The following is an 11,869-nucleotide window of genomic DNA, read 5'->3' as shown; positions in this document are numbered from 1 at the left end:
AAAGATTAGAGATCTCTTCAAGAAAATTAGAGATACCAAGGGAACATTTCATGCAAAGATGGGCTCGATAAAGGACAGAAATGGTATGCACCTAAGAGAAGCAGAAGATATTAAGAAGAGGTGGCAAGAATTCATAGAAGAACTATACAAAAAAGATCTCCATGACCAAGATAATCAAGATGGTGTGATCACTCATCTAGAGCCATACATCCTGGAATGCGAAGTCAAGTGGACCTTAGAAAGCATTGCTATGAACAAAGCTAGTGGAGGTGATGGAATTCCAGTTGATCTGCTTCAAATCCTGAAAGATGGTGCTGTGAAAGTGCTGTACTCAATATGCCAGCAAATTTGGAAAACTCTGCAGGGGCCACAGGACAGGAAAAGCTCAGGTTTCATTCTAATCCCAAAGAAAAGCAATGCCAAAGAATGCTCAAACTACCGCACAATTGCACTCATCTCACACACTAGTAAAGTGATGCTCAAAGTTCGCCAAGCCGGGCTTCAGCAATACATGAACTGTGAACTTCCAGATGTTCAAGCTGGTTTTAGAAAAGGCAGAGGAACCAGAGATCAAATTGCCAACATCCGCTGGATCATCAAAAAAGCAAGAGAGCTCCAGAAAAACATCTGTTTCTGCTTTATTGACTATGCCAAAGCCTTTGACTGTGTGGATCACAATAAACTGTGAAAAATTCTGAAAGAGATGGGAATACCAGACCACCTGACCTGCCCTTTGAGAAACCTATATGCAGGTCAGGAAGGAACAGTTAGAACTGGACATGGAACAACAGACTGGTTCCAAATAGAAAAAGAAGTACTTCAAGGCTGTATATTGTTCCCCTGCTTCTTTAACTTCTATGCAGAGTACATCATGAGAAAAGCTGGGCTGAAAGAAGCACCAGCTGGAATCAAGATTGCCAGGAGAAATATCACTAACCTCAGATATGCAGATGACACCACCCTTACGGCAGAAAGTGAAGAGGAACTCAAAAGCCTCTTGATGACTGTGAAAGAGGAGAATGAAAAAGTTGGCTTAAAGCTCAACATTCAGAAAACAAAGGTCATGGCATCTGGTCCAATCACTTCATGGGAAATAGATGGGGAAATAGTGGAAACAGTGTCAGACTTTATTTTTCTGGACTCCAAAATCACTGCAGATGGTGATTGCAGCCATGAAATTAAAAAACGCTTACTCCTTGGAAGAAAAGTTATGACCAATCTAGATAGCATATTCAAAAGCAGAGACATTACTTTTCCAACAAAAGTCCGTCTAGTCAAGGCTGTGGTTTTTCTAGTGGATGTATGGATGTGAGAGTTGGACTGTGAAGAAAGCTGAGTGCCGAAGAATCGATGCGTTTGAACTGTGGTGTTGGAGAAGACTCTTGAGAGTCCCTTGGACTGCAAGGGGATCCAACCAGTCCATTCTGAAGGAGATCAGTCCTGTGTGTTCTTTGGAAGGAATGATGCTAAAGCTGAAGTTCCAGTACTTTGGCCACCTCATGCAAAGAGTTGACTCATTGGAAAAGACTCTGATGCTGGGAGGGATTGGGGGCAGAAGGAACAGGGGACGACAGAGGATGAGGTGGCTGGATGGCATCACTGACTCGATGGACGTGAGTCTGAGTCAACTCTGGGAGCTGGTGATGGACAGGGAGGCCTGGCATGCTGCGATTCATGGGGTCACAAAGAGTCAGACATGACTGGGTGACTGAACTGAAGTAAACTGTAGAGATAATAGTTTTTGCCAGTCCTCCTTTTCTTTTCAAATTACATAAAGATTAGTTTGAAATTTGTCTGTGATTTTCACTAATCTCATCCTTATCTATGGGATTTAAATCAACCAGTTTCTACTGCTTAAAGATGCTAATAAAAAACATTTAATACTTAAAGAAGTTCTTCAGTTAAACCAAATTTGATCTTGTAAGCTTCAATATAGGGCTTCTTTGGGGCTCCACTGTAAACAATCTGCCTGCCAGCACTGGCGATGCCAGAGATGTGGATTTGGTCGCTGGATTGGGAAGATTCCCCTGGAGGAGGAAACGGCAACCCACTCCAGTATTCTTGCCTGAAGAATCCCATGGACAAAGGAGCCTGGCAGATGACAGTCCACAGGGTTGATTAGAGTTGGGCAAGACTGAATGACTTTGCATACACACATGCAGGTCAAATCAGAGAGGGAAATTTTTTGAAGGATTGTTGTACTCTTAAGTAGTTTTCAACACTTCCCCATGTCTGAGGAACATGGGGAATCCACGTCCAGGGCTTCTTGTCAGATGCCATCAATGGCACCTTCCAAATTGGACCTCATCTTGATTGTCTGGTGCAGAATTAATTCCTGGACAATTAAGTGTCATTTCCAAGGTTGCTTTTGTAATGAGTAGAAAAAATAATTCACAGTTCCAGACATCTACTTGTCTTGGATTGAGTCAAGACCATCGATCTGAACACATTCTGTGATTTTGCCCTCCCCTGGTGGCTCTGAGTGTAAAGAAATCTGCCTGCAATGCTGGAGACCCAGGCTCAATCCTTGGGTGGGGAAGATCTTTTGGAGAAGGAAATGGCTACCCACTCCTAGAGCCCCTTAGAAAGCAAGGAGATCAAATCAGTCACCCCTAAAGGAAATATTCATTGGAAAGACTGATGCTGAAATGAAGCTCCAATATTTTGGCCACCTGATGAGAAGAGCTAACTAACTGAAAAAAGCCCTTTTGCTGAGAAAAGTTGAGGGCTGCAGGAGAAGGGGATGACAGAGGATAAGATTGTTCGATGGCATCAATGAGTCAATAGACATGAGTTTGAGTACTCTCCAGGCGCTAGTGAAGGATAGGGGAGCCTGGGGCTATGCAGTCCACGGTATCGCAAAGAGTTGGACACAACTGAGTGACTATCAAACTTGAGAAGAGGCACATCTCGGCAGAACTTGCATACTCACAGTTTACGACATAAACATCTCCTTCTTCTCTGGTTCCCACTACTGTGAGTAATGTGCAGTTATAGGAAGCCCTGAAAAACAAACAAACACAATGTCCCTTGCTCACCATCCACTCACCAGCGCTTGAGCTCACCCTTCCATGAATAGATCTCACAACTCACACCCTCACAGCCATGACTCACACCTTTCTTGCACATTGGAGACTGGACTCCATGTTGGAAGTCAACAGTCTCATTGTTCTCAGTTTAGGCAGATTGGGCTTACTTGATGTAAAAAGTAACAGAGAGTTGTTCGCAGTTGTTGATACATTCAAAGTGACGGATATATGCCCACAGTGGGCCTCCTTGCTGAATCTTCTCCTTGTTATCCACAGCAATGTAAATGGTGTTCCAGTCCCCTGTAATCTAAAAAGGAAAATCTTTGTAGTGTCATTCACTCATTCACTCTCTTCACCAACACAGAGCACCATCTTTGTTACTGCATTTATCTCAGAAGAGAAGTAAATTCAATCTTATTAAATAAAGAGTCGGGTTCACCTCCCTCCCTTGCTGAATAGCATGAAAGGAAAGCATGCTCCATATTTGAGCAGAAAGCCTAGAATACAGAGTTTTTTGAAATGGCTAAAACAATGCCAATAAAGATCATGACAGTTCATAGGTCTCTGAATGATAGCATATTAGGTTTTTATTTCACCTACAGACAAATAAGATGAAAAAAAATACAAAGGGCAGAAAGACAGAGGGTTGCATTGTCACATGATGGACCATGGTATATCTATACAATCTGGTCATAGATATAGTCAAGAAATATAGCAGAAGAAAAAAGATCTACAAAATCAACCCCAAACAATTAAGAAAATGGAAATAAGATGATAATATCAATAATTACTTTCAATGTAAATGGATTAAACGCTCCAACCAAAAGACACAGACTGGCTGAATGGATACAAAAACAAAACCATATATATGCTGCCTACAAGAAACCCCCTGGAGACCTCAAGACACATATAGACTGAAAGTGAGAGGATGGAAAAATATGTTCCATGCAAATGGGATGCAAAAGAAAGCTGGAGTGCATATCAGACAAAATAGACCTTAAAATACAAAAAGATTGCAAGAGATAAGGAAGGACACTACATAATGATCAAGGGATCCATCCAAGAGGAAGACATGACAATTGTAAATGTCTATGCACCCAATACAGGAACACCTCAATACACAAACACGAACAGACATAAAAGGAGGAGTTGACAGTAATGCAATAATAGCAGGAGGCTTTAACACCCCACTCACACCAACGGACAGATCACCAAAACAGAAAATTCATAAGGAAACACAAGTCTTAAATGATAAACTAGATGAGATGGATCTCATTGATATCTTCAGGACATGCCATCCAAATGCAGACGAATGCACCTTCTTCTCAAGGGCACATGGAACATTCTCCAGGATAGACCTCATCTTGGGTCACAAATCAAACTTCAGGAAATTTGAGGAAACGGAAATCGGATCAAGCATCTTCTCCAACCATGATGCAATGAGACTCTATATCAATTACAAGAAAAAAGTGTAAGAAACACAAACACATGGAGATAAAACAACACATTTATCAACAACACATTTATAAAAAACACATTTATAAACAACCAAGAGGTTACTGAATAAACAACACATTTATAAACAACCAAGAGGTTACTGAATAAACAACACATTTATGAACTACCAAGAGGTTACTGAAGAAATCAAAAGCTAAATTAAAAAATTTCTAGAAACAAGTGACAATAAAAACACGACAACTCAAACCCTAGGGGATTCAGCAAAAGCAGTTCTAAGAGGGAAGTTCATAGCAATACAATCCTACCTTAAGAAAGAAGAAAAACATCAAATAGAAAGGCTAAATTTACACCTAAAACAACTGGGAAAAGAACAACAGCAAAAACAAAAAAGAAAAACCCAAAATTAGTAGAAGGAAAGAAATCATAAAGATCTGAGCAGAAATATGAAAAAGAGATGAAAGAAACAATAGTAAACATTAAGAAAACTAAAAGCTGGTTCTTTGAGAAGATAAAGAAAATTGACAAACCTTTAGCCAGACTCATCAAGAGAAAAAGAGAGAAGAATCAAATCAAGAAACTTAGAAATGAAACAGGAGAGGTTACAACAGACAATGCAGAAATACTAGGATGACAAGAGACTATTATGAACAACAAAGGTCCATCTAGCCAAGGCAATGGTTTTTCCTGTGGTCATGTACGGATGTGAGAGTTGGACTATGAAGAAAGCTGAGCGCAGAAGAATGGATGCTTTTGAACTGTGGTGTTGGAGAAGACTTTTGAGAGTCCCTTGGACTGCAAGGAGATCCAACCAGTCCATTCTGAAAGGAGATCAGCCCTGGGATTTCTTTGGAGGGAATGATGCTGAAGCTGAAACTCCAGCATTTTGGCCACCTCATGCGAAGAGTTGACTCATTGGAAAAGACTCTGATGCTGGGAGGGATTGGGGGCAGGAGGAAAAGGGGACGACAGAGGATGAGGTGGCTGGATGGCATCACTGACTCGATGGACGTGAGTCTGAGTGAACTCCGGGAGTTGGTGATGGACAAGGAGACCTAGCATGCTGTGATTCATGGGGTCGCAAAGAGTTGGACAAGACTGAGCGACTGAACTGAAGTGATAAGGCAATAAAGTAGATAACCTGGAAAAATGGACGGATCTTTTAGAAAAGTTTAATTTTCTAAGACCAAACAAAGAAGAAACTGAAAGTATGGACAAGCCAATTACAAGCACTGAAATTGAAGCTGTGATCAAACATCCCCCCCCCCCCAAAAAAAAAAGCTCAGGACCAGGTGGCTTCACAGGAGCATTCTATCAAACATTCAGAGAGGAGCTAATGCCTATCCTTCTAAAATGCTTTCAAACAATTGCAGAGGAAGGAACACTTGCAAACTCATTCCATGAGGCCATGATCATGTGGTACCAAAACCAGATAAAGACAACACAAAAAAAGAAAACTACAGGCCAATATCACTGATGAACATAGGTGCAAAAATCCTCAACAGGGTTTTAGCAAACAGAATTCAGCAACACATGGAAAAGCTCATACACCATGATCAAGTTGGGTTTATTTCAGAGATGCAAGGATTCTTCAGTATACACAAATCAATCAATGTGACACAGCATATTAACAAATTGAAAGATAAAAACCATATGATAATCCCAATAGATGCAGACAAAGCCTTTGACGAAATTCAGCACCCATTTATGATTAAAACTTTTCAGAAAATTGGCACAGAAGGAACCTACCTCACCATAGTAAAGGCCATATATGATGAGCCTACAGCAAACATTATTCTCAATGGTGAAAAACTGAAAGCATTCCCCCTAATATCAGGAAGGGTATCCATGTTCACCATTACTATTCAATATAGTTCTGCAAGTCCTAGCTACAGCAATCAAATAAAAACAAGAAATAAAAGGAATACAGATCGGAAAAGAAGTAAAGCTCTCACTGTTTGCAGATGACAGGATACTATACATAGAAAACCCTAAAAATAGTATCAAACAATTACTAGAGCTGATCAGTGAATTTAGCAAAGTTGCAGGATACAATGTCAATACTCAGAAATCACTTTCATTTCTATACACTGACAATGAAAAATCAGAAAGAGAAATTAAGAAATCAATCCCATTCACCACTGCAACAAAAGGAATTAAATATCTGGGAAGAAACTTACATGAGGAGACAAAAGACCTGTACACAGAAAATTACAAGACACTAATGAAAGAAATCAAAGACAACATAAACAGATGGAGAGATATTCCATGTTCCTGGGCTGGAAGAATCAATACTGTGAAAATGACTATACTAGCAAATGCAATCTACAGATTCAGTGTCAAATTACCAGTTGCATTTTAACAGAACTAGAGCAATAATTTTCACAATTCATATGGAAACACAGATGACCCCGAATAGCCAAAGGAGTCTTGAGAAAAGAATGGAACTGGAGGAATTAACTTTCTTGACTTCAAACTACACTATGCAGCTACAGTCATCAAGACACGATGGCACTGCCTCAAAACCAGAAATAAAGACCAACGGAACAAGATAGAAAGCCCAGAAATAAGCCCATGCACCTATGGGTACCTTATTTTTGACAAAGGAGGCAAGAATATACAATGGGGCAATGACAGCCTCTTCAATAAATAGCGCTGTGAAAACTAGACAGCTCCATGTAAAAAAAAAAAACAAACAAACAAACAAAAAAAAACAAACCTCTTAACAGCATACACAAAGATAAACTCAAAATGGATTAAAGACCTAAATGTGAGGCCAGTAACTATAAACTCATAGAGAAAAACATAGGCAGAACACACAATGACATAAATCAAAGCAAGATCCTCTATGACCCACCTCCTGCTGCTGCTAAGTCGCTTCGGTCGTGTCTGACTCTGTGCGACCCCATAGATGGCAGCCCACCAGGCTCCCTCGTCCCTGGGATTCTCCAGGCAAGAACACTGGAGTAGGTTGCCATTTCCTTCTCCAGTGCATGAAAGTGAAAAGTGAAAGTTAAGTCGCTCAGTCGTGTCCGACTCTTAGCAACCTGATGGACTGCAGCCTACCAGGCTCCTTCATCCGTGGGATTTTCCAGGCAAGAGTACTGGAGTGGGTTGCCGTTGCCTTCTCAGACCCACCTCCTAGAGTCATGGAAATAAAAACAAACAAGTGGGCTCCAAAATCACTGAAGATTGTAACTGCAGCCATGAAATTAAAAGACGCTTACTCCTTCAAAGGAAAGTTATGACTAACCTAGACAGCATGCTGCGATTCATGTGATCGCAAAGAGAGCAGTCACACGACTGAGTGACTGAGCTGAACTGAACTAAGACAGCATATTAAAAAGCAGAGACATTACATTGCCAACAAAGGTCTGTCTATTCAAGGCTATGGTTTTTCCAGTGGTCATGTATGGATGTAAGAGTTGGAGTATAAAGAAAGCTGAGCACAGAAAAATTGATGCTTTTGAACTGTGGTGTTGGAGAAAACTCTTGAGAGTCCTTTGGACTGCAAGGAGATCCAACCAGTCCATCCTAAAGGAGATCAGTCCTGGGTGTTCATTGGAAGGACTGATACTAAAGCTGAAACTCCAATATTTTGGCCACCTGATGTGACGAGCTGACTCATTGGAAAAGACCCTGATGCTGGGAAAGATTGAGGGCAGGAGGAGAAGGGGACGACAGAGGATGAGATGGTTGGATGGCATCAGCTACTTGATGGGCATGGGTTAGCGTGGAATCCGGGAGTTGATGATGGACAGGGAGGCCTGGCGTGCTGCAGTTCATGGGGTCACAAAGTGTCAGATACAACTGAGCGACTGAACTGAACTGAAACCTGCAGGACCTGATTAAACTTAAAAGCTTTGCACAGGAAAGGAAACTATAAGCAAGATGGAAAGACAGCTATCAGAATGGGAGACAATAATAGCAAATGAAACAACAGACAAAGGATTACTTTCCAAAATATACAAGCAGCTCATACAACTCCATACCAGAAAAACAAACAACCCAATCAAAAAGTGGGCAAAAGAGGTAAGCAGACATTTCTCCAAAGAAGACATACAGATGGCTAACAAACACATGAAAAGATGCTCAATATCACTCACTATTACAGAAATACAAATCAAAACTACACTGAGCTATCACCTCACACCAGTCAGAATGGCCCTCATCAAAATGTCTACTGACAATAAATGCTGGAAAGGGTGTCGAGAAAAGGGAATACTTTTGCACTGTTGGTGGGAATGTAAATTGATAGAGCAGCTATGGAAGATGGTATGGAGATTCCTTTAAAAATAAGAAATAAAACCCCCACATGACCCAGCAGCAATCTCACTCCTAGGCATATACTCTAAGGAAACCAAAATTGAAAGAGGCACATGTATCCAGTTGTTCACTGTAGCACTATTTACAATAGCTAGAATATAGAAGCAACCTAGATGTCCATTGATAGATGAACAGATAAAGAAATTGTGGTACACATATGCCAGGAGCCAGCATGGGAGATCCCACCCATGACAAGGTCATGCAGAAAGGCCTGATGGGCAAGGCAAGTCAGGTCTCAAGGGGTCCTCTGTCTGAGCATCTACCCCCAAACCAAAATGTGTCTGTTTACTGCCTGTTATACTATACTCTTCTGACATAACAGGGGGCTATCCCTGAAAGAGTTGATTCAGAGCTCCAGTTAACAGTCTCCTGCATATAAAAAGAATGTCTCAGTTTAAACCCCTTTGATGACTTTCTACCTAATCTGACTGGTCTGCCTGGACTTTTACAACTTGTGGATTGTTTACAGCCCCCAACCGTGAGAGGCACGAAGCTTAAAACATCTTAAAGATATAGAGCCTTTTAGAGCTAAGAATTAGTTTGGTGAAGGGTTTGTTGAGTTAATGTTTGCCACCAGGCCTCCATATCCTTTAGGCACCTGGGAAGATATTAATCAATGTAAATGGGATGCAGAAATAAGAATATAGTAGTTTTGATGTTAGCAACACTAGACTTTTGAGTTAATGAACTTTCTCTTTGTTATAAATCACTGTACTCCTTTTCCTTGTTATAAATTGTTGGGTCCTTCCTATGTAAGAATGTAACTTTATTCAGTGCTTTCTGAGAGTGGCACCAGACTTTGGGAAGAACAACACTATTACCCTTATCAGAAAAGGGCTGTAAAATGCTAATTGGCCCTCTGGCCAGAAGATGGTGTAAATCACCTAAGACTTGTGTATACAACTAGGTATGCAGAGAGAAAGCCTGGTCTCGATAAGAGTCAGGGCCGCTGACGCTGCATAATTTTGTATTATCCATTGATCTCTATGTAAAATCAAAAGTATAAAAGGCCTTTCTGGACAATAGAGGGTGGGCCAGTCACTGGAAAGACTGGTTTCCCCCCGTGTCTTCTTTACTCTATTTTCAGGCTGAATTCCCATCTGGGGTGTGGAGGCTCTCCGAGTCTACTTACTCACCCTGGCTTTTAAGACCCACGTGAGAGGGAGCCTAAGACAGGGCACCTTCTGCTACTCAAGTGGGCCCCGGTGGCCTAATGTAGACGGTGCAGGTTCCTTGTCTGAAGCTTCATTGGTTTTCCACGTAAATCAAGTTATTCAGCCTCTTTTCTCCACTAAATTTCCCATTACACTATTCTTTCCTAATCTCTCTTTATATTTCTAAATAAATAAGTTTTTCCTCACCAAGCCGTCCCCGCTTCGAATTACCCTGGATCCACCGGGGCAGGACCCCGGCACATATACATAATGGAATGTTACTCAGCCACAAAAAGGAACACATCTGAGTCAGTTCTAATGAGCTGGATGAACCTGTCACCTATTATACAGAGGGAAGTGAGTCAGAAAGAGAAAGATAAATACCATATTCTAACACATGTGTATGGAATCTGGAAAAATGGTACTGAAGAATCTATTTACAGGAAACAACAGAGAAACAGACATAGAGAACAGACTTATGGACATGGGGAGAGGGGAGGAGAGGGTGAGATGTATGGAAAAAGTAACACAGAAACTTACATTACCATAGGTAAAATAGATCACTAATGGGAATTTGCTGTATGTTTCAGGAAACCCAAACAGAGGCTCTGTAAAAACCTAGAGGGGTAGAATGGGGAGGGAGGTGGGAAGGAGTTTCAAAAGGGAGGGGATATATGTATACCTATGGTTGATTCATGTTGAGGTTTGACAGAAAACAGAAAAATTCTGTAAAGCAATTATCCTTCAGTAACATAAATAAGTAAATAAATAAATAAAAGCATCTCATACACACATGCATTCAAGGAGACAAGACCTTCTCCCAGATCAGCTGAATTTGAGTATCTCTGAGGCTTCTGTCTCAGCTGGAGTTTCCTGTGCACCACAAACCAGACCAAGGATAAGAGTCAGGAACACAGCCTTCATCTTGCTGACTTTTGTGGAACTTCTTCTGGAGAAGCTGAGGGTGTCCCAGGTGTTTGAGAGGTTGTGAATTGGTCCCACCTCTTATAGGATGGGTTTCCTGGCAGGATACATAATTATCAAACAGAGCTTAATCACAAGACCTTGGTTACATAGATATCGTCTTCTGATATCCTGCTTGGCAGGTGATACCTTTTTGCAATCTGCAGTTTTTACAAAGAGATTAATTTTAAGGGAAGCTTAAGTTGGTCTGGACATTTGCCTTCAGATTAAATGAGAAATCACAGGACATGTGGGGTATTTCAAGGGCAGTGATGTATATTCTTTTATACCCTCAGTTTCCAAAATGGGACAGACAGTCCAAGACACATAGCCATGACTCCCATATTATGACTTTAACACTGAAGAGGTCTGTTTAAGCTTCTTTTCTAAAACTAAAGGTGGTACTCTTGTCCAGTTTAAGGAGATTACTATGTGGTGTCTCTGCCAGGAATCGTTCATCAGGGCATTCCTCAGAGGAGTCTATATATTTTTTTGTTTTGAAATCGAAGTGTAGTTGATGTGAAATATTGTATCAGTTAGAGGTGTACCATATGGTGAGTCATAATTTTTATATGCACCATTTATAGTTGTAAGAATATTGGCTTTATTCCCTCTGATGTACAATGTATCTTTGCACATTATTTATTTTATACTTTGTAGCTCTTACTCCCCTCCTGTTACCTTAACTCTATTCATTTCCTCTCCACAATAGTAATCGCTATTTGTTCTCTGTATCTGTGAGTTGTTCCTATTTGGCTATATTAGCTTCTTTTTTAGATTTTACACATAAGTGGTATCATGCAGTATTTGTCTTTCTCTGCCTAACTTATTTCACTTAGCCTCATACCCTTGAAATCCATCCAAGTTGCTGCTAATGGCAAAAGTGTCTACTTTTAACGATTGTGCCGTATCCCAGTGTGTGTGTGTATGTACACTACAGCT

This window comes from Ovis canadensis, chromosome X (assembly GCF_042477335.2).
Source record: "Ovis canadensis isolate MfBH-ARS-UI-01 breed Bighorn chromosome X, ARS-UI_OviCan_v2, whole genome shotgun sequence".
NCBI lineage: Eukaryota > Metazoa > Chordata > Mammalia > Artiodactyla > Bovidae > Ovis > Ovis canadensis.
This window is presented reverse-complemented; position numbering follows the sequence as displayed.